Source organism: Trichosurus vulpecula, chromosome 8, assembly GCF_011100635.1.
Source record: "Trichosurus vulpecula isolate mTriVul1 chromosome 8, mTriVul1.pri, whole genome shotgun sequence".
In the NCBI taxonomy this organism is placed as follows: domain Eukaryota; kingdom Metazoa; phylum Chordata; class Mammalia; order Diprotodontia; family Phalangeridae; genus Trichosurus; species Trichosurus vulpecula.
In genome coordinates this window covers 202795949-202819373 of record NC_050580.1, presented here as the reverse complement: position 1 = coordinate 202819373, position 23425 = coordinate 202795949, and the positions used below count along the sequence as shown (strand labels likewise).

Genomic DNA, 23425 nt, shown 5'->3' with positions numbered 1-23425 from the left:
TTTTCACATATAAACCCATAGAAAATAATCCAGGTTCGAAGTGAATTGTGGAGCCCCCACTGATGTGTTTACTTTTACCAGCAGCCAAAAAGAACACCTTAGTTCAAAGCAAAATGAATTTAAATGAACAGAATGGCAAGGTAAGTGACAAGAAAGATTTGCCTGTTAATACACGAAGAATACACTCCCACAGGTTACCACATCAACAATGAGAGTAGGCACTCACATAGAAGACATTTCTGACCAGGGATCATGTATGGAGTGCTGTTTGTGGCCAAGAATATGTTTGAAGTAAATATACACACACACACACACATACATACATATTTATATACACACACATATACACACGTGTGTATATGTGTGTGTATATAAATATGTATGTATGTGTGTGTGTGTATGTGTGTGTGTGTATGTGTGTATGAAGAGAGAGTGAGTTAAGTACATACGAAGGTCCAGAGCGACATACTTCTGATTGTGAGGAGCTACCATTGCCCTCAAGTGTTATCTCTTTGTTCTTTCTGCTGAATAATGTGCCCCTGTTCTTCATCTCCTAATCTCTGTTACTTATGTCCTCTGGTTATTGAACTACGCCCCTCCACCATTTTCACTTTAGTCTCCTTGAGGACATCCATTAGTCTCTGCAATCATGCTGTGAGACAAAGTGGCCAATAAGCAGAGTCTCTCTCTGGAAAGGAAAGTCAAAGGTCTCTTCTTTACTTTCTTTTATTCCCCCAAGGACCTCCTCCTCACCATTAACTGACATTTCCATTCCTAGCATGTAGTTGAATTTAACTGCTTCCTGAAGAATCATCACTAGAGAAAGCAATCTCTCCACATCCTTTTCTTCATATAATAGATTTGTGACCCTTAGCATCACTTTGCTCATCTGTAAAATAGAGGAAAAGGGGTGTAGTAAGGAAAGTACTTTATAAACCTTTGAATGAAATGTGAGCAGTTAGAAGACAATCACTTCACTAGTCCAGTGGCACTGTCCTGGGTGACTGAGAGGTCACTGTGTCTCTTCTGTTCAGATATTTTGGGAGGAAGACCAAGACCTTATCTATAGTAGGTGATCAATACATGTTTTGCGCATAGTATAGAAAATAATAGTTAGGGGATAATTATTAAGGAGATTATAGATTTAGATTTTGAAGGGACATTTGAGGCCTTTTATTCCCTAAAATTATAGATGGGAAACTGAGGCCCAGATGAATGAAGTAAATTGTCTAAGTTCACTTAGCTAGTAAGTGTCAGAAGTGGGATTTGAACATTGGTCTTCTGACTAAAGCCAATGAGCTTTCTCCTGTAGCAATCTGCCTCCTTAAAAAAAAGAAAAGTAATAGACAATACATATGTAGGGCAGTAGGTGGTACAGTGGATAGAGTACCTGGCTCAGAGTCTGGAAGTCTCAGCTTCCTGAGTTCAAAATCAGCCTCAGATACTAGTTGTGTGTCCCTGGACAAGTCACTCAACCTCGTTTGCCTCTGTTTCCTCATCTGCAAAATGAGATGAAGAAGGAAATGGCAAACCACTCTGTATCTTTGCCAAGAAAACCTAAATGCTGTCACAAAGAGTTGGACATTAATGAAATGGCTGAACGACAACAAATACATATGTAATTTGTAAGGGAAATGCCAAAGGAATATTGTCTATTAATTATAAGACTGTGCTCAGGAGAAGTTGCATGTAATACTTAAAGAGAATACAATCAAGAATTTATTTGAATTTTGGTAAAGAAAGCAATTTTGGTTCCATTGACTTAGGATTTATTTGTCTCGTGGCACCACCTAGTGTTCATAGGAGAGCAGAAGCATTCTCCTGCCATCTATTTCTGGATTCTACGTGACTCTTCATTTAGGGAAACTAGGCAAACAGAAAACAGATTCATGAGCCATGTTATCATCTTGTCCTTTGTCTGCCAACCATGTTCGTGCTGCCAAAAGATTGCTCTCTGTAATGAAATGAAGATCCCATGATTTCTCCTTTTGGAAGGAAGGATTATAGTAGCACATGATTTTCTTGTCTTTGGGTATAGAATTTTACATGTCATTTTTAAAGACACATATGGCAGGACTTATTACTATTAAGCTCTGATTCATTTTTCCTTTCCCGACAGAAGAATTAACTCAGAGATGTTGGAAAGTTATTGATTTGAGTTTTACCACTTCCTTCCACATATCTCTGAATTACAAAGCATCAACAGGATGAGCAATACGTAATTCATTAGTCCCAGGATGAACTCTTAAGCTGTATTTCCCCTTTTTCTTTCTCCCTGTTGAGGGAAAAAAAATCTGCTAAGTTAACAAACCATCAGTTGGGGTATAGGAAGGATATAAATTCTGAGATTGTCTCAGGTTTGTCCCTGAGAAGGTCAGGCTAAGACTTGTGCTTTCATTTAAGTGAAAGGCATAAAGTCAAAAAGGATAGAATGTCAGACTTGGAGTCAAGGGAACCAATTTGAATACTGACTTAAATATTAACTATATGACCTTGGATAAGTCATTTAACTTTGAGCCTCAATTTCTTAATCTTTTTTAGAGACTTAGTTTCCTTAGCAGTAAAATGGAGATAATAAAATGTATCTCATAGGATTGTTGTTAGGATTCAGTGAGATACTGTATGTAAGGTACTCTACAAGCCTTAAAATGCTATATAAAAGTCAGCCATTACCGACAACTTCTTTTAAATATAAAAACAACCACTCACAGTATAATTCTGGCTTCGTTCACTGATGGGAGCTTATCTATTTTTCTCATAAAAGGGATGTGGTTTTTGTCTCTGACTCATCCCTTAAAAGTCATCTCAATTGTATTGCAGCTGTTGTTGAATATGGCCCCAGCCTACAGGACACTGCCCTAGAGTAGACAAAGAAGAATGTGGAGTCCTTCCTTAAGAGACTCCATCAGCTTTGTCTCTGGAGAAGTTCATTTGGATGGCCATTAAAGAAACTGGAGAAGAAGAAAGGAGGAAAATGATAAACACCGAAAGATTAGAGCATGGAAAGGACTCTTTGCAAGCTGGAACAAAGAGTTGAGGACTCCAGTGGCTGGAGCCACTAATCTAAATATAGAGTGTTGACTTTGAAAAGATAATAAGATGTGAAGCCTTTGTTTGTCACTGGGGGTAGGAAAGGGGAGGAGTGAGTAGGAATGAAATGCTCTGGAGCTTTCGTAGAAGCCCACTGCTGTTACACTCAGTGGATGCAGTTATTCGAATTGATGTCTGACATTTTGTTTTAGGATTGGTGTAGAGGTATTATTATCCTGAATTAAATAATGCATCAAAACTGTCTTTTGTTAGATTTATTTTCCCCAAATAAAGAAATTGGTGAATTGATCGGGAAAGATTAGTAGTGCATTTGTTGCTTTGTTTTCTACTACAAAGTATGGATATATAAAAAAACAAAGACCCAGTCCTTCGTCATGGACCTCATCTAAGAAAAGATAATACAGAGCAAGTCATCCATACATTGCCAATGAATCCCTAAGAGAAAATGTATGAAGAAATGGTGGGGTGGGAAGGAGGTCTTCAGAACAAGCTGTCTCCTGCAGCTGTGAAAAGACACACAAACTTGACTGCCAACTGTTTGGATCATTGTGTTCGGGCTCTATTTAGTTCTTTCTTATGTCAACTTGTAATTCTATGTTGAAGAAAATTGGTCTAGTTTGGCATTGACACTAGCCCATAGCAACTTGGATGGACTGGACTAACAGCTGGATAATTTGATAGCAAGAACTTAAAGGTCATGAAAATTGAATGTAACAGCTGTTTCCATAAGGGAAAAAAAAAGGCTCCCAACTGAGGGTGATGTAATCCCATTGCTGGAAATGTTTGGAATGTGACTCTCAGTCACATGGGCAAGAACTAGTGAAAACTAGTTTGAACCAGACTGCCCCTTTCTCAGAAAGATGGATGTTGGCTAAGGATTTAGCCATTAGGGAAGAATCCCACATAGTCATGCTTGTCAAATCTCTGTGAAATATTAAAAATGCAACTTGGAAAGGACCTGCTTTTCAGGAGTTACTCAGCATTTGTTTTCCACAAAGAACAATGTGAGGGCTGCTTATATCTTCATGCTCATAAGTTTTCAAAGAGCACCTCCAAATGAATAGTGATGACATCAATCAATCATTAGAAAGTATTTATTTAGCACTGACCATGTGCCAGGCACTGCATTAGGTTTGAGAGATTCAAATCCAAAGAATAAAATAATTCCTACTGTACCAGGTGAGATAGCACATACATATATAAGTACATAGAGAAAAATATACATAGAATGAATATGAAATACATGCAGGGAGTTTGTGTCTGTGCATGTGTGCATCCAACCATGCTGTTTTAGCATCAAGGGGAGATGGGGTTTTTGAGAAGCATCAGAAAATTTTCTGGTTGCTTATAAATTTCTCCATATGAGGCATATTGCATTATTTCTTTTTTAAAATTAATTTATTCATTTTTAGTTTCCAACATTCACTTCCACAAGATTTTCAGTTCCAAATTTTCTCCCCATCTCTCCCCTCCCCCACCCCAAGCCAGCAAGCATTCTAATTACCCCTTCCCCCAATCTGCCCTCCCTTTTGTCCCCCCCCCCCTTCTCTTATCTCCTTTCCTTCTATTTTCCTGTAGGGCAAGATAGATTTCTATACCCCATTGCCTGTATATCTTATTTCCCAGTTGGATGGAAAAACATTTTTTAACATTTCTTTTGAAAACTTTGAGTTCCATATTCTCTCCCTTCCTCCCTCCCTACCCACCCTCATTGAGAAGGTAGGTTATACATGTGTAGTCATGCAAAACACTTCCATAATAGATATTGCGTTATTTCTGAACTTCATAGTTGATTTTTTTTTAAGGAGAAGCAAGAGGCTAGAACAAGAACAAATGGCCTTAACTTGAAATAGGCACAAAATCCAACCTTGAAAGGTTTTTACTTTGGAGCTATAATTTCATCATTTGAGGGATTCTTCAGTGAGGAAACTATTCCTACCAGTGCAAATTGACAGCTTTTCTGAAAGGTTAGGTAGCTGTAATACAGACCACAGTGGAGGTTTGTAAGAGTCTTGTATCCAAGTGGATATTTAAAGCAGGGTATTCTCCTGCCTGGAAAGTTTTAGGAATATTCTTGGAAACAGAGAAATGGAATAAATAACCTATTGATATGTCTTGTAATGCTGTGACTATGAGAAAGAAGAAACACTAGCTGTGTGACCCTGAGCAAGTCACTTAACCTCACTGTGCCTCAGCTTCTTAATCTGTAAAAATGTGGGAGTTGGACTCTAATATCCCTTCTAACTCTATATCTATGATCCCATGACGTGTAACATTTCTCTCTTCCTTTTAGGACTTCAGACTAAACAAGCTTAAAATGCTTATTCTTAAATATGAGTTATGGTGCCAATAATGAAAATTCCAAGGTTGGCTATGTTGTTTACAACAGGGCTAATGAAAAGGAAGTAGCAGAGGGATCAGAGAAGTTAGGAATGGCAAGACAAAATAACTTTTTGTGTATAATGAGGTCTGCCTGTGTGGCAAGGTACTTGGACTCTTGTGTATTCATAACTCAGACATTTTCCAACTGTTTGGCAAACCTGTCCAGATAGGGCTTGCCTGATAGCATGTGGTTTACAGAGGACGGGACTGTGAATCTGAGACTTTTCATAGAAGGCAACTGCCCTGTCTTGTTCCTTCGAACAACTCATTCATCCACTCCAGATGCAGCTTCCATCAGCCCACAGTGGGCAGGAAGCCATTGTTTTCTTAGCATCATTAATGTGAATACTTATATGCTGCCTTCTCACCCTAGTGGGCCATGGGCCTACTGTGTTAACACAATGAAAAATTCTGTCTTGGCAGCCCTTCCTCTGTTCATCAGAACTAAGAAAGTCTATTTCTGTCCACAAAAGATGGAGACAGATGGTCCATCAACCAGTCTTGTTCTCTGACATAAACATCTTGAAAAGAAGACATGGAGGTATCATTCAACTAAATAATGACACTCCCCTTTCTGGCCCAACCTTCTCAAAATAAAATCAACCACCGCCAATATATATGGGAAAATTACCTGGATTAAAAAAGTTCAAGCATCCATGAATCTTTTATTCAGAATTCTGTAAGGAGAATTGAATTGGGCAAACTCTTTCTTTGAGGGATGGGGTGTGGGGCAGAGAAAAATAGAACAAGCCTTTTACTTCAGCAGTTTAAGGAACTGTAAGAACTCCCTCTATTGTTGGAGATTATAGTCTCAAGTGGATTAAACACTTCCTCAAAAAGAAACAAATTCAAATTACTCATAAACATATGAAATCCCAAGTGTTGTATAATTTGTAATGCACGTATGATAATAATCATACATGAAATAGAAGGCATTGGTATTTTCCAGTCAAGCACCATTCCCCTCTTTGGAAGAATGTAAGGTCTTTTGCATTTTGTTTTCTCAGATCATTTAGAGTTGTATTTGTTTTGTAATTTCTGTCTGTTTTTATTTATCGAATCCCCTAAGATTTTTGCCAATTTTAGACTTGTGGGTTAATTCATTCAGCAAGTATTTATTAAACACCTACCCATAAATGAAGAATGAAGAATGAATGAAAATTGTTTATTAAGTACTTACTAAGTCCAAATCACCATGCTAAGTGCTATCGATACAAATAAAAAAAAATCAAGATAGCTTAGCTCAAATTCTAATAGAAAAAGATGGCAAATACAGGAAGGAAGGGAGTTTGTCTGAAGGGAGAATGGAAATAACCAGGTGTCATTAGGATGTGGTAGCAGTGTCAATGGTAAGGGCCAGATGCCTGAGGATTTAGCTGAAGAGCAGAGGATAAGACCTGGTGGTTCTTAAGGTACTGCAGCAGGAAAAAGTGTAACATCACTGTATTAGGCATTATGATAGGCACCAGAGAGAAAAAGATAAAAATGAAAAAATTCCTATCTTCAACAGGTTTACGTTGTACTGGGACAGGGGCAATGGTGGCTGGTATACAGAGCTACAAACAAAATAAAAATAAAATCGTGGGGGGGATAGGGGTAAGCTGGCAACTGGGCTAATTAATTCTACTTTAGAGGAGGGGCGCAAGCTAAGATCTGAAAGAACCTAGGGATTCAAAGAGACAGCGGTGAGGGAATACATGGTTTTGGGGGAGCACCTCTGCAAAGGGAGTGAGTCAGAAGATGGAATGTATTAAATGCAAGTAGGTCAGTTTAGCTGGAGTATAGATTGAACGAAGGAGAGTGAGTAACGTGTAATACATTTCTACAGGTCAGCTAGAGCCGGACCGTGAAGAGCTTTAAACGTCAGAGGAGTGCAGATTTTATCCTGTGGGCCATAGGGAGCCACTAGTGCTTAACTTCCTGATAATATTCATGGCTGGTAATATTTTTATATCCTTCTGTGGCAGGAATATAATTCACTTTGGAGGATAATTAGAGATTACACCCCCATTCTAGTCAAAGCCCACTTCCCCATTCCACCCCCACCATTAATTCAGGATGAAATTGTCACAATTTCACTCGCTGATACGTCCATGGTGTATCAGTCTTAAATTTGTATTTGAGAGCAAGATGAAAGCAGTGTAAAAGTTGTCATCTCTGATTGGCGTGAGTTCCTTGGCTTGGGTACAATGCCATCTGCTGGTTCCAGCAGCCATCCAGACTCCACCTTTGTTATGTTTTGTAAATGTTGCTGTGGCTTTCCATTTTGAAGTTGTGCTTTAGGTTTCAGGTACTACAATACTGTTGATTATGGTGGCATTTTGATATTTCCTTGACATTTGGGCTCCAGAAGTGTGATCTGCCATGAAGTATTTACAGAGTCTTTAATATATCCTTTAGAGCCCTAGGTTCAAATGTCAACTCAGGCACTTACTAACTGTGTGTCCTTGGGCAAGTCACTGAACTTGTCTGAGTTTCACTCCCATTTTCTGTAAGGTGGGTATAATAATAGCACCTACCTCCCAAGGTTATTGTGGGAATCCTAGGATTGTAGGTTTATTTCCTGGAAGGATCTTTAGATGATGAGGTCAAGTAAGAAAACACAATGAAAGAATTTTTCAAGCTTTAAAGTCCTGTATTAGTATTTTCCCCAGGATAGTGCTAAGCACAAACTTTGCAGATCGTTGTTTACCTGCTCAGAGACACTGGTGCAAAATAATAGGTAACATTTATATATAGCACTTTAGGCTTTGCAAAGTAGTTTTGCATGGATCGTCTCACTGGAGCCTCAGAACAACCCTGTAAGATAGGTGCTGTTATTATTTTGATTTTCAGGTGAGAAAATGGTGGTTTTAAGGGGTTAAGTTGGTTGCCCAGCAATACACAGCTATCTGAGAAGGGATTTAAATTCAGCTCTTACTGGCCCCAGGTCCAGTGTTCTATCTGCTGTACCTAGATGCTTCATGAAAACCATCATGAGCTCATTTAGATATATTCATTTGTTGACCCTCATTTGCTGTGTTAAGGTGTATTGCGGGGTTATGTCGAAAGAATTCACAAACTCAGACCATCTTCAAACCAAGTAAAGGCATTTATTGAGGGTTATGCCCTTAGCAGGTTAGGTTCCTTAAAGGAACCAGCAACTTAGCAAAGCAAAGACAGGAATATTTATAGAGCACAAATGCAATTTCATCATTACAGAATATATGAATGTTAAAATATAGTAGAGGTTTATTTATATGGGGAGGTGTTCTAGCCTTGGTGGAGCTGTGCATGTGGTCAGCCAGAATGCATCTAGAAAAGTATACTGGGGGGTGTGGTGTGGTGATGGGGGTGGTACTATTAATGTATGATGATGATATTACAATAAGCCTCTATATATCCTAAGTTCACATGAGGACAATTCTTTGCTATTACTGCACAGGCATCCACTTAGGCTGTGATTTAGTGGTCAGACATCCTGCTTAGTATCCTATTGGTCTGCTTTCTTATTGGCTCGCTATTGTGGTACTCTCTGAGACTAGATGGGTGGGCTGCCTAATGTGGTTGAGATCATGGGCATACCTGCTGTTTTAGTGAGGCAGTGAGGCATGTGAGGAAGTTGGGATATTGGGGTTGGGGCCAGTGGCTAGATTCCATCACCTGTAGTCACGTCCGACTACAGGTCCGTTATAATTTGTTGGTTTTCTTTCCATTGCACTACAGAATTAGCTGACACTTTTAGACATTGTTAATGATTTTGAAATTTCCAGATGTTTTAGCTAAAACAGTGGCCCGGTGTTTTCTTTATAGGCAGCTCAGTGGGACCATATATAAAGTACTGGCCTTGGTTTCAAGGAGACCTGAGTTCAAATCCAACTTCAGGCACTTACTAGCTGTATGACCTTGGGCAGTCCTCTATTTGCCTCAATTTCTTCACCTATAAAGTGGAGATGATAATAGCACCTACCTCCCCGGTTGTGAGAAGCTAATTGTTAAGCGCATAACAGAGGCCTAGTTTATAGTAGGTGCTATAAAGCTGATGTTGTTGTCATTACAGACATAGTTTCCCAACACATTGTGGCATTCTAAAATTTCTTATTATTGTTCCAAAAAATAAGATTCAGGAGAAGGGAGACTAGGTCATAGTAGCCATGGGTTAGCTTCCAAGGGAAGGATTGAGGGGGATGAAGTTGCTTTAGAGAGATTCAGAGATTCTACTCCCCACAATCTCCAAATTCTCCTTCGGTCCTGATCTGACAGGATCTACGTACATTTATACCTTGTCAGTGTGTTGAAAAGCATGGAACTGTTCTGCACGAGTATGGGGTCATCCACAAAACTGAGCTAAGTTATTGTATTTATACACTAGTCAGAGTCACTAATTAGGATAATAGGATCATAGATTTGGAACTTGAAGGAAACTTGGAGGTCCCCAGCCCAATCCTCTTGTTTTACAAAGGAGAACTATAAGGCCCAGAGCGACTACAGTCTATGTGGTGGACTCCATAGACTGCATAGACTCCACTGGCCCATATTTAATGCCTGGGTCTATAAGTGACTGGTCCAAGACCACATAGGTAGGAAGAAGAAGAGTACTGATCCCTTTTCAATGAGTATCTCTGCTTCTCCTGCTGGATTTAGCCTTAAATGTTTATTATTCTATTTCTAACCAGAACAAAAATTAGTGGCTTGAGCTCTTGGTCCCCAATTTAAGCACCTGAGTTGATACTTCTGTGCTTGTCCCAAGTTTGAAGGCCTTTCTGAATCACATAGATAAAAATAATAGAGTGTGAGATTCATAGCCAGAAGCAGCTGAAGCAGAAAGCTCTGGGTGGGACTGGGAGTTAAGGCCAAAGATAAAGAACGGCTTCCTGCTCTGAGCTCAGCCTCGAGGCACATTCTTTTCATTGTGAATGTGTCTACATACAATCAATTTAGGATACATGATTCTAATTCTGTTTTCTTACCACAAGCTCATTTATGTACTATCATAATTTTGGAAAAGAGGCCTCCTGGTAAATTGCATTTTTTGGTCCTGAAACCCTGATTTTGATATTTTTCAGTAGTTCAACATTTTCATTAACACTTCTAGTCATGATTTAGTTATTAGTGACTTTGGCTCTCACTTTGAGGCATAGAGCAGAAATGTTTAACCAAGGGTCTGGAAACTTAAATCTATATGTGTGTATGTATGTATATATTATATATACATATGTATATGCACATACAAGTACACACATATGCAGATACACAAATATACATGTGCATACACATACATACATGTGTCCACGCACATACATGTACATGCCGATGTATGTGTACATATATGCATGTACATATTTATACACATACATGTATGTACATATATAACACATGTGTATATATGTATGTAATTTATTACCTGTAATCCTGTATATTTTCTTTTATAACATTTTAACATTATTCTGAGGGGTCCATAGGCTTCCCTAGCCTGCCTAAGGGGTCCATGATACCAAAGAGTTTAAAAACTGCTGTGATAGAGAGATTAAATAATCATACTGGCGCCACACAGGGAGTCTCCAGAGTAGTCAGATCAAACTAACAAGCATCAGCATTGAATGTGAAAGAAAAACTCTGAGACTCAGGGCAAAGGTATATGGTAAGCTTTGCCATGTATGGTATTTTAAATCCCATTTGAAAATTCCGTCTGGTGATTAAGAGCCAAACACCAGTGAGTTATCATTGCAAAGTGGGGGTGGGGGGCAGCGAGAATCTAAAATGATGTCTCTGAGCCATCATCAGTGTGTACAATGAGATACTGCTGCCAGCTTTGGCTTCCCCAGGTCTACAGAGCCATGAGGTTGGTGCCAGGGAGACGAAGCCCCTTCTGCTTAGCAGATGTCTGAACAATTAATTAAGTGAACAGTGAAGGGAGAAATTCCAGGTCCCCACTGAAATCAAGGTCTGAGAACAACAGCAGCAGCTTAGATAACTGACTTAAGGGGGTTCAAGAAGAAAAAAGTGAATGGCCTTAGGGGGAAAGCTAAACGAGGTAAAAGACAGATCGTAAGGGACCTCTCCCTTTGCTGAAACACTTATCAATGTAATTTTGTTCTAGAGAGATGTATCAAGAAACTGGAAAATGAGATTAAGCTTGAAGTCTGTGTCTACTCAGTCTGCAGAAAGACATTCGTAAGCCAGATGACCACTTCATGGGATCGAACTGGAAGAGGCCTTAGAGGCCTCCCGATCCAATCCATTCGTTTTACAGAAGCAAAAGAAGAGAGCAGAGTGGTGATGACTGATAGTTGGGAATGAGCAGTGGGGGAATGTGGAAGCAGTTTTGATCGCTGCATGTGAGGTTGGAGGCTGCTGTCAATGAAGAATGGGGGCTGGTGGTAAGAGTGGAGGGGAGTGTTTAAGTCATCAAGGGAACTGAGCCTGTTCTTGTTGTAGGTTGTCAGACTATGATGGTATAGTGCAGGGGTGGGGAACCTGTGGCCTCGAGGTCATATGTGGCCCTCTAGGTGCTCAAGTGTGACCCTTTGACTGATTCCAAACTTCATGAATTATGGATCTAGGAAAAGTTTGGTCCAAGTCATGAGGAAGACAGAGAATTTATTGGATAGTGGAATGGGAATCTCCTTGGCTCTTTCTATTGAAATTTACAATGTTCTATAGGCATCTGGGGCTATTAGAGGATATTTCCCAAAGCAACAAACAAACCTTGACATTGGAGACCCAGCTCTTGGAGCAGGCATCTTATCCCAATAAAATAGCCACTTCTCACTGTTTTTTTTTCTACCATATTCATACTGAGAAAATCTCTAATAAGGTAATTAACTAGTGGGAAGTTTATCAAGTTATTTAGCTCCCTCATTAGGATGTTATGTGGATTAAGACATTTTGCAGCTTCTTAGGCTTTGCAGAATTCTGTGAGCTAAGAGAAAATTCCCTTCACAAACATAAAATAATTGTAAAGTGTATTTATATATAGTCTTTTTTCCCTTAATGAGTAGCAGAGTCATTTCCATTACAATATATTTGATAGTTAAAATTTAAATTATAGGCAGACTACTAGCAGAGAAAGATAAGATATTAATGGCATAAAAAATTTAAAAGGAAGCAACAGTTAAAATAAGGAATATAATCAGAGATATTGCTGGTTTGGTTTCAGACTAGCACAATAAAACAAATATCACAATAAAGTAAGTCACTCAAATTTTTTTGGTTTCCTAGTGCATATAAAACTTATATTTACACTATACTGCAGTCTATTAAGTGTACAATAGTATTATGTCTAAAAAATGTACATATCTTAATTAAAAATACTTGATTGCTAAAAAATACTGGCCATCATCTGAACCAAATTACAAGATCACCATACCAGATATAATAATAATGAAAAAGTTTGAAATATTATGAGAATTACCAAAATCCAACATAGAGACACAATGTGAGCACATGCCATTGGAAAAAATGGCACCAATAGACTTGCTTGATGAATGGTCACCACAAACTTTCAATTTGTAAAAAAAAAATGCAGTATCTGTGAAGCACAATAAAATGGGGTATGTCTATAATTCATCAAGATATTGAAGAGTCATTATGCCCATAGGTCATTGAAAAGTAGGGTGATCTATATAACAAGAAGAAAAATATATGTGATCTATACATGAAATTCTCATGATATATATACAGTTGCAAGTGCGAAAAATTTAAATTGTTAAATCAGAATAAGTGGAACTATATGTATATATATATGTGTGTGCGTGTGTGTGTGTGTGTGTGTATATATGTATATATGTATATATATTTACTGAGTTCGGTCCAGCTCCAAAATTTTTGTGACTACATGTCCAAAGTAGAAAACAATCAGGTCTTTAAGAATGCTGGGGGGATGGCAAACAATACCTTGTTGGATTGTTGTTGAGTTAGTTAGTTCTTTGAACCGGTTACTGGTGATCTTGGGAATATGTTTTCCTTTTATCTTAAAAAAATAACATTTATTGATATTTTTTGATTTTCCATCACCAACATTTACCAATGTACCTTTTCACTTTCCCAGAGAGACATATTTTACAAGAACAAATTAAAAAAAGAAAGAAGGGGGAAAAACAGTTCAGTAAAACTAACCAACAAAATGAAAAAACTCTAACACAATCGGTCCCACAGCCTCCACCTTCGTGTATCTCTTCTTTGGGATCAAATTTAGTTGTTATAATTTCTCAGGATTTAGTTTCAATTGTTTTGGTGGTTTTTTTTTTTTCATTTACACTGTTGTAGTCATTGTGTATTTTATTTCTTGCTTTACTTTGCACCAGTTCATATGTGTTCCCATGTTTCTCTGTATTTGTGTTTATAGTTTATTATTGCACGGTAATATTCAGTTACATTGTTGTGCCACAGTTTGTTTGGCTATTTGCCAATTACATTGCTGATTTTCATTAGTTCAAGTTCTATTATTTAACATATTTCCTCGGATCCTCTATGTTATAATGGATTTGTGATGTGAGTTTTTCCAAACATTCTATAATTGAAGGAGTAGAAAAATGAAACAGTAATATTAGCCAAAGATGACTATCTGAATAGAGGTCACCAAATGAGCTCCCACATACCTATGCTAAAAGAAACCTGAAATTCATCAAGAAATCCAAGGAGAAACTTCATTAAGTGACTTCTTTCGTTCCAGAACTGCACAAAAGTCAACCAGAAGCCCATGGACAATCAGAAACAGGGTTGCTGGTAAAGTCAATACCAGTGTAGACAAGTAAGCCCAAGCAGCTTGCGTGATCAGAACTATACCAGAGACACATATAAACTATAAACCTTTATGTCCAGAGCCAGAAGAACAGAGGACTTCCATGAAAAAACCCTATATTAATTATAAAGTACTGGTAAATCCCACCCCACTCTTGGAAAAATAAAGGATCATTGAAATTTTTTAAAATACGCAAAGAAAAGAAGTGAAGGCAATTGGGAAGGAACCACAGTCAGGCAAGATAATTTTGAAAGAAATTTGTAGAATTTATTATGTACTTTAAAAAATAATCTTTATTATAATGGAAATTCACAGTTCCCAGATAAAATACTTTTTTTCATAGTCTATTGTCTAGATAACAATGTTCATTTTTCTTTTTGTGGTTGTTGTTAAGGTCAGGATGAAAAATAAAATGAATTGACACTGGGTTTCCAAAGACTTCCTTATTACACATTTGTATTATATTTTAAAGAAAACTTCTCATAGTCATGCTTTCTTCTTTTGCATTTTTTTTCCATGCACTGTGCATGTGTTGTATAAAATGAATCACATGGCTCTTCCAGGGGGGAAAAAACACAGCACAACAAACAGTATTGTGATTTCATATGAACTGTTCAATAGCAAAATAAGTGGATGAAAAAAGGTATTTAAAGACCAGCCTAGCAGTGTGCCCACCTCCCTCAAATATCCTTTGATTGGTTGTGCAAGTCACTCTGCTAGATGCTACACAGATCGAATTTTCACGAGACAAGATATAATTCCTATCCTTGAAGACCTCAAAATTCAATGTCAATGAATGCATCTGGAGAAATTCTCTATCTTCTTGGCTTGGATAATGACTTCAAGATTCTAGTGCTTAGGAAGTATAATGACAATTTAGATTTGAAGATCTTTCCTACCCATTAATAGGCCATGTGACCTGCTTACATCACAGGAAGCCTAAGTCACATGGTGGGAAGAGCTTGCTGAACAGTGGAACTAGAAGTGTGCCACAGGAAATGCTGAGAGAGCAAGTTAGAACTGAGGGAGAGAGCAGAGGCAGGTGTGCTAGCTGTGCTGTGAGTGTTTGTTGTTGGCAAGGCCCCAGCAGGGAGGCAGATGGCTTTGAGATGGAGAGGTTCTCTGCTGTGATATTGTGTATTGAATTCTTTGCTGCTGCGATAGATTGGGCTTATTGGTTTTGGGATTTGGTCCTCTGGTGTCTGAATAAATGGTTCACTTCTTCTATCTTCTATATGGAGAGTCTCTTATATTTTGTGATACAGAAGCACGTAGGCATTTTGACAATTATCATCTATATTGTGATTATTGCCTTGCTGATATAGGAAGAGAGGGGTTAGAGTGATGGGTTGGTAAATCACTTTAATGAAGAGAAAGTGAATGATGGTTCTTAAGTTCTTGTGTGGTGGAAAGACTTTATAGCACTGGTACTGAAGAAGAAGACTGGTATTTGCTCTATTGTTATATGCTAAATGTTTTATAGCAGGCTACTTTTGTAAATAGGGCAACTAGATGGCACAGTGAATAGAGCCCCAGGTCCTAGAGTCTCCTCTTGCTGAGTTCAAACCCAGCCTCAGACACTTCCTAGCTGAGTAACCCTGGGCAAGTCATTTAACCCGGTTTGCCTCAGTTTCCTCATCTGAAAAATGAGCTGGAGAGGGAAATAGCAAAGCACTCTAGTATCTTTGCCAAGAAAACCCCAAATAGGGTCACAAAGAGTTGAACATGACTGAACAACAAGAAAACAAACTTTTTTTGTATGGACTTGTCATGTTTTTAGAGACGTGATTTGATTTGTCACATACCTATCTGAGCCTGCAGTTACATGGCCTTCAGGTAAATGAGGAAGAGTATGGTTAGCTTAAGGCTCCCATAAAAATAATGATAGTAATAATGGTAATAATAATAATAATGGTAGCTAATATTTATCTGTCACTTTACAGGAGTTTGTTTACACGTTTGTGAAACTGAGCCTCATAACATGCTGGGGAGGTAGGTGCTTTTATGATCCCTAGTTTCCAGATGAGGAAACCAAGGCACATAGAGTTAAGTGACTTGCCCAGGGTCACACAGCTAGTAAAATGTCTGGGGCAAGATTTGAACTCAGATCCTCCTGACCCCAAGTCCAGCACTCTATGTATTATGCTGATTCCTCTAGATCAACAGTTCCAAACTTTTTGGTCTCAGGACCCTTTTTACACTCTTAAAAGTTATTGAGGACCCATCACCCTCAGACCTTTTATTTACATAGATTCTAGCTCTCAGTATTGACTGTATTAGAAGGTAAAATGTCTTGATCCTGTTATGAAAATAGTTTTGAGCTCACATACCCTCCGGAAGGGGATCACAGTGTTGTAGTTACGCAGTACTCTGCATACCTCTATCCTATCCTGACTTTTCCAAACTGTGGTTTTTCTAGTCTTGCTCCATTCAGAGCAAGCATTTAACCTCACCTCTTCAACCTTCTGACAACCCCTGACATTTTGCTTCTGTGGGCTTCCTTTGATCACTTGTTTCTCTGACAATGTCAGCATCTGTCTAAGAAGGAATCTTGTTATAACTCTCCTGCTCCCAGCTGTGGAAAATTCAGGAGCTTCTGTGGCAAAGAGATGTAAAGGTTAGAGTTTGGTTGCTGTGAGGTCAAATGAGCAAACCCCCTTTCAAGTTAATGATGGATGAGCTCTGGTAAACTCTGTTTTGATATTGGCAAAACTCATTCTATATGGAATATGAGGTGTTATGGAATCTGGAACATTGATGACTGTAATGTTTATTCTCTTCATATCTCAAAGCCTGATGGATCTCTTATCTGCCAGAAGCTAATCATAAGCTTTTTCATAACTTGGAAGGTCATGAAGAACTATACTCACCTGAATTTCTCTCTTAAGAAAATCATTATATTATAGAAATAATACATTTGGGAGATGATGGGAATAAACTCAGAATAAAGGTGCTTGATATTGTGATGTGCAGAAGGATTGAAGTATCTTAATTACCAGAACATTTTACAAGGGATACCAACCCAACAGATGCAAAATATTTGGAATCTTAAATGAATAAGTGAAAATAAATGAACAGTGAATCAACAATACAAAATACAAAAGAAATGTCTTGGCAAGAGACAACAAGTGATCAGCAACTTTTTAACTTTAAAAGTTATTTATAATCCAAAAGCTGAAAAAGTGTATGGGAATATTTACTAGCCACAATTTTAATTTTTCAAGTAGGGAAAAAGAGCAACTCTGTAGACTGTGTTTAAAGGGCCAGCTAACACCAACTGACTGTATGACATAGGATAATAATTGTTGCAGTCACTGATGACCTACTATGTTCTGGCCCTGTGTTAGGCACTGAGGATGCAAAGGTGAATAGGATGTGGTTAATTTAAGGAGTTAATTGTCTAATGGATAAGATCTATACTTGAATAACTTTTGCAAGTTATTTTTGCTAAGAATTAGATGATAAGCCTGTAGACAAATTGCAATCTGCGTCTTTGGAGGGATCATTTGCTTTAGCGAGGTCTCAGATCCTTTGGCCTATCAAAGTCAAAGCACAGGAAAAGCATACACATCTCTCTGAGGGTTTCCAAGAGGAAGCAAATGGATGTCAGATCAGCGAGGCTCCTTGAATAGGGTGCTCCCCAATCTTGGTTTTGTGAGATAGGAAAAATTTTGCAGATGGAACTGAGTTAGTGCTTTCCAGGCATAGAGAGTGGTAGCCTTAGTGGCATATGTGAAGGGTATGATGTATGAAAAGTTGGGCTCATCTTATGAAGGGCCCTGAAGGACAGGCTAGCAAATATGGTCTTTATTCGATAGAAAACTGTGGAATCACCAGAAGTTTTTAAGCAGCAGAGTAACATGCTGGGGAATGTAGGAGATCCCAAACCACTTCTTTCTCTGGGTGTCAGTTTTCTTCTCTGAAAAATCAAGGGGTAGTCTTATCTTTAGGTGACTTCTGCTTCTGCTATTTTGTGATTCTAAATCATTGTTTAAGATATATTGTGATTTCCTATCAGAATAAAATATAGAAGTGTATCATCACTGTTATCTGAGTTGTAAAAAATCCAAGTCCTAGAAGACAAGAAGAGTATTTTTTTTGTAGAATTAAAAAAGTAATAATAAAATATAGGCTTTCTAATTAGTCATTTAAATGAGAATTTAGAGCATGACTTAGGTAGATTTACCTGAAATCAAATGACCTGACTAAAAGTACAGCTAGGTCCCATTGAGTGGAAATGGTGACTCTCCTGAAATGGCCACGCTTATTCAAATTCACATTCTTCAAAGTTATAATTATGTAAAATATGATAATTGGTTCTTGCCCAATGGAAATAGACAATGCAAACTTGAGTAATTAGGTTCTTTAAGGGGAATTAATTATCCAAACTAATCAGGACCTAGTTGTTTTAGGTCAAAATTACCTTTAGTACCAAGGTACCCAGTATGCCATTGTTCCAACCACTATCTTATCCCCTTCCTCAACTAAAATGTTAAAGGACTTTTTTCCATTGAAGCATCTTCATTTACATGAAAGAATTTACTGGGGAAATTGGCTAACTCAACTGAAGAAAATGTTGTAGCTAACTTTACTGACATACATCTGTTCTGTACAGTGAAGAATGCTTGTGCATATATTAACTTTCTATCTATGTGATGCACTTATAGAAGCAATGAGAAAAGAATTTGAACTCCCAATTTCCTAATCACGGACTCCCCCAGTAACATGCAAAATCTCAAATAAGCATTTACATTCCAAACTAGAGCTAGAACTTGTACTTGGGTTTTGTTAAATAATTTTGCTTGAAACTTCAGAATTCTATTTTTCCCCTTGCATGACAGTTACTTAAATGAGAATTAAAAATAGGATCCTCTGAAGTGCATGCTTCTTTATTCTGCCAGGGTAGGGCTGCCCACAGAGCCTGGTTTTGATATCTCTCTTAAATTTGCCACAGGCTTTGCTATTAAGTCCTAGATAAAGAATAGACTGGCCGTTATCTCTGAGGAAAAGAAGGCTTGTAGGAGATAGAGTACCATAAGGAATTTTCATCATTCCTAATACAAAATATTCTCTTTTTCCCCCTTGGATGGAACTTCAAAGAATTTGAAATTGTATCATCACTTTGCCCTGTGATTATCATCTGTGATTAATACTTTCCCCATCAATAAGATGTGTGCATTTATTTTAACTGTAGGATAAATCTTAAAATCGTAGTTTATGACCTGGAAGGGACTTTAGAAATTATCTAGTCCATGTATTTTTTCCCATGTATCTTCTATTCTCTTATGACACCCCTCCTATAAGGGGTTTCTCACATATCTAGCTTATTGCCCTCATCTGGAAAATCTGGGAACTTCGCATTTGACACAATGCTGTATGTTATTATCAACTCCCCTTTCAAGTACCATGTTCACAAAGCTCAAAGAATGAAAAACTTACTTACAGGTTGCAGAAAACAGATGGGCCTCTTATCAGAGCTTATGGAAAATATATTGATACTCATCAGTGACACCTGTGATGTTGCTTCTCTGTAGTTCTCCAGTGTTGCTGCCTACCTCTTTACAGTACCCAAGCACCGGAATTGATTGTTATGCTACCTACTCTTCTCCAAATGTATAGGTCTTCTGTATTGTTCTACCTGCAGTCATCCACAGTTCCCATCTGGCCTCAGACACTTACTAGCTGTGTGACCCTGGGGCAAATTACTTCACCCTGTTTGCCTCAGTTCTCTCGTCTGTAAAATGAGCTGGAGAAGGAAATGGCAAACCACTCCAGTATCTTTGCAAAGAAAAGTGTGACTTGTAGTCTTGGTGACTTTTGGGACACTGCATGTGTGTGTATGTGTGTATATATGTGTGTGTGTGTGTGTGTGTGTGTGTGTGTGTATGTATAGTGTGTACACACACATACCTATAAAACATCCATCCTGGAGGGAAGACTGACTCTGAGGGTACTGAGGAACTTATTTACAAGGGATAGAAGCAGCCTAGAAAGTAGTTATTAGTGTGCAAAAGGTGTGCAAGTATTTGAGTTGGATACTTATGAAATTGTTTCAAGTATAATTTTCTTTTTTCTCTGTTTCCTCGAAGGAAGCTTGAAATGAATTTTGCCTCTTTAAGTGGTCAGTAGTGTTTAGATATGCTGTTTAATGCCGTTTTTAAAAAAAAAACAAACAAAACATAGGGTGACTCCATGTGCCATCAGGGTTAAGAATTATTAAAAGAAAAAACTTCCGCTGTCACCCAGATGTCTGTATGTACTGCTTCATGAGTCATACTTCTGACAGTCATAATTTCTTCTGAGTCTAGCTGCCAGGGGAGGATATTACAACAACAACAATATTAACTAGCATTTATGTAGTGCTTTAAGATTTGCAGAGAACTTTACATGTTATCTCATTGGATCCTCACAACAACCTTATGAGATAGGTAATATTATCCCCATTTTACAGATGGGGAACTGAGGCTTGGAGCAGTTAAGTGACCTGCCCAGGGTTACATAGATTGTAATCGTCTGAGGCAGAATTTGAATGGGGATCTTCCTGACTTCCAAACGCAGCACTCTCTGTTTGCTGCACCACCTAGCTGTTAAAAGATGCCACGAACAATCTCTGTATTTTCTCCCCCGCTAAAGTGGAGATGGAACCACTTCCCCTGGCATTTAAGGAAGCTCAGGACTCTCCCTGAATTTTACAGCATTACTAAGAGACTGTCCCATTTAGACCCCTCCTTTGCCATGCTGGTGGTTCAGCTCACATTCTCCAGGAACTTAGGTCAGTGCCTAAAATAACCCGGCTAGTTGTGAGGGGGCAGATGTTGAGTGAAATTCCAGTCCCTGTCTGTGATCCTTGTGCCTGAGGAGCTGAAACATTATGGCAGTTTTCAATACGCAGAAGGGCCTTTGGGTCGAAACCTGATGAGCCTCTAAGTCTGCGTGTTAGATAAAGACATTAGGGATTCGATTCTTTGTCTCTGAAATGATGGCAGCTGACTCAGCACTGGACCTGAGTTGGGTCACCCTATCTGGGGCTCTTCTCTCTTGCTTTTAATATACCATCGGTTTGTGGAGTAGCTTTGTTGAGGGAAAAGAACTTGAGGCAACTCATTTAGAACAAAGCTGTGGTTGGAGCCCCCTTTTCCCCCCTGCACCACTCAGGTAGGACTCAGTTTGCTTTGAAATTCTGTATGAATTGTAGAAGGATTTTAAAAATTGGCCTTTGAATCCTGCAGAGTTTGACAGCAAATTCTATAAGGGCCTCTCTCAAGCAGCCCTTCTTTATAAGTTAGATTGTATTTCATGTCATAAGTCTTATAAACATGTGAAACTGTGTGGTTAAGCCACTTCAGCTGGCTAGATCTTGGTTTACTCCTTTGTAAAAATGGCTTGATTAGTATAGATGATCTCTTAGATGCCTCCAGCTCTGAAGGTCTGTGAATCTATAAATGGTTTCTTACAGTCTAAGATGGCAAGAGGACCAATAAAACTCACTTAGTTGTAGTTTATCTGACAGTAAACGTCTTTTTTTTTATAATTTGCCTCCTCCCCCACCCTCATCTAAGAAAAACAAATGTGTAAGTGGTTTATCTTTGCAGAAAGGATTTAGAGAAAATATTAAGACTTTTCCTGAGTCTGATTTTCAGAATATGTGATTCTCATATTTTTTTTTCTCAATCAGAGTTTGAATCTTACTTCCTTCTTTTCTAAACACTTCTGGAAAATGTTCAACTGACCATGTGATATATTGATGTAATCAACATGAGATGCTATACTGGTATTGTTTCTCCAGCTCAAACTTGGCCCTACGTTGTTGGGTAGCAAATTTAATTACGGCTTTAAAAAGTCTGTCATCTAAAAATAACTGTGGGTGTTGTGTAAGATGACATCCTTAGAACATCCGCTTGGGCAGATTATTTTATTAAGTGGCTGTTTAAACATACAGGTGTAGTTTATTTCATACAATAAATCAATTAAAAAAACATGTTTAACCATACGTGGTAGAGTATGCCAATCAACCCAGCTAGTGGGGAAGCTGAGGTTAGTAGATCTGTTGGGTTCTATAGTTCTGAACTGTAGTGGGTTATGCCAGTTGAGCATCTGCACTGTATGGCACCAACATGGTGAACCCCCAGCATCTGGAGTCCACCAGGTTGCCTATGGAGGTTTGAGTCAGCCTAGGTTGGAAACAAAGCAAAACTCTCATGCCAGTTGGAGTGAAGTTAAGCCTGTGAATAAACCAGGGCAATATAGGGAGCCCGAATATTTAATAAAAATAAATAATATATTTGGTACATCATATTATTATGACATATTGTTATATTGTATCAATGCATCGTTATATATTATAACACAACAGTATAACAACATAATAAAACAATTATATAATACAATATTATTATGTTAATTATTATGGCAAGAAAATCAATAAAACTCACCTATATGTAGATTATTTGCCATTAAAGTTCTTTTTTATAATTTGCCTCCCTCACCTTCATTCACCTTGCTTACGGCCTCATCTAAGGGGGAAAATGTATAAGTGGCTATCTTTGCAGAAAGGATTGAGAGAAAACATTAACACTTACCAGTGCCCTATTTCCATAATATGTGATATTCATATTTTTTCTAAGCTAGCATTTAGATCTTCCTTCTTTTCTAAACCTTTCTGGAGTATGTTCAACTGATTTTGTGATCTATCAGTCTAATCAAAATGAGATTCTATAGTGTCATGATTATAATAACAATAAGGTGTCAAACTGCAGAATCCAACCAGTTTGGAAGAATAATGATTTATTAAAAATTTTTAAAAATGTTTAAATTAAATCACATTTTAAGTGCATTCGGGGAAATTACCATAGATAACATGTGACATTTCCTTTCACAAAGATATATCATTATAAGCATTATATATAAAATATTATATGTTTTGTGAAGCAAATCAGTTCATTTTAATTTTATTCATTTGAGAGGGGAGGGGAAATAGCAAGCTTCCTTGAATTGAGAAATACCTCTTTTTCAGGTAATGATATTCCCTCCTTGCTTTTCATTACAATGCCATACCTAGTGCATTGTACCTAATGAATGGTATTATATGCTATGATGTAGGACCTCAAGAGCAAGAAGTTGCATTTTGTCATTATTAGTGGTGATTATTTAGGGATTCTTCAGTGCAATACAAATAACAAGCACTTTGGCCTGCCTGTAGGAAATAGCTTTATTGAGAGATCTGGGGGATGTGCTGTCCAGCACCTGAGGCTGAGCATGGTTAGTATTCAT

At 38.0% G+C, this 23425-nt stretch overlaps 1 protein-coding gene across 2 annotated transcripts in view; it reads left to right on the top strand.

Annotated features, from left to right (window-relative positions):
• AKAP6 (A-kinase anchoring protein 6) overlaps nt 1-23425 on the top strand; it is a 495488-nt gene that overhangs the window by 45096 nt on the left and 426967 nt on the right. The window contains exon 1 of one of the 2 annotated variants that reach the window (XM_036734768.1): nt 20952-21310. The exons of the other annotated variant lie outside the window; for it this stretch is intronic. The gene's annotated coding sequence lies outside the window, so the exon portion shown is untranslated. Of the gene's footprint in view, nt 1-20951; nt 21311-23425 lie in introns of those variants that run through there. 2 annotated transcript variants of the gene reach the window in all.